At 37.4% G+C, this 1,019-nt stretch overlaps 1 long non-coding RNA gene across 1 annotated transcript in view; it reads left to right on the top strand.

Moving 5' to 3' along the window:
* LOC108661330 overlaps positions 1-746 on the top strand; it is a 1,504-nt gene extending 758 nt beyond the window's left edge. Inside the window, exon 3 of the long non-coding RNA XR_001927088.1 lies at positions 725-746. This is a non-coding gene — a long non-coding RNA (uncharacterized LOC108661330). The remainder of the gene's footprint in view (positions 1-724) is intronic.

A 1,019-nucleotide genomic window follows, 5' to 3' on the forward strand; every position in this document is an offset into this window, starting at 1 on the left:
TTCTAATTCTCGCTGCAACTAGATTCATTCTCGATGCAGCGAGAAACTCTCGAGTTTTAAAAAGGTAGGCTAGCCGAAAACTCACTGTAGATAGATGCATTTTTGCTACAGCGAAAATGACACTGTAGCTTCTCGCTACAGCTAAATTCATTCTCGCTACAGCAAGAAACTTTCTGTTTTTGAGTTACAATTTTGCTACAACGAGATTCAATCTCGCTGTAGCAAGAAACATTCTGTTTCTGGGTTACAATTTCGTTGAATCTCGCTGCAGCGAAAAACCTTCTGTTTTGGTCTCCTATCTTGTCCAATTGCTGCCCTATCTTTCACTCCTTTGCTACCATATCGGAGCAAGGACTTCCAACATTAAGGATTAAATGAGTTATGTTTAAAATGGGGAGGTTTAGTGAGAAACCCTCGTTCGGCTAATAACTAAACGCTGCAGCAAGAATGCCTTTCCGCTACAGCAAAGATTCGTTGTCGTATTTGACTTGCCTGTGCAATATTGAAGCTTTCATTCTTCAAATTGTTCGCTATGTATGGGTTCATGATTTTCAAATGATTAATCACTTAAGGGCTCGATAAAGGGTTTTATTAGGAATGAACCAAATTGCATTGTTTTTGAAACAAGTGCTTCATGATTTTAAATTTTCCTTTGTTATTGCTTGTTCCCTTCCTATGTTCACTCACTCGGTTTATACTCACTGTTTTCAAATTCATGTTTCAGATCACGAGGCAGGCGGTAACTAGGACGAGGGGTCCTCTGTAAACCTGTGTCCATCTTTTGGTAGGTGTTAGCATTCGATAGCTGTATATTCATCCAAGTCACTCCGCTGGAAATTGAGTCTTCTTTTTGAGATGTATGGACAAACTTGATGTAAATTATTAAGATACATGTTGTAGGCAATGTATGTATATTTTAAATGAGTAATGCAAATACGAGTTGGCAATGTATATTACTATTTTGGTTTAAAGTTACAATTTGTGACTTAACAATATTTGATGGTATGATGAGTAAGATA

The sequence above is a fragment of the Theobroma cacao genome, chromosome 3, assembly GCF_000208745.1.
Source record: "Theobroma cacao cultivar B97-61/B2 chromosome 3, Criollo_cocoa_genome_V2, whole genome shotgun sequence".
NCBI lineage: Eukaryota > Viridiplantae > Streptophyta > Magnoliopsida > Malvales > Malvaceae > Theobroma > Theobroma cacao.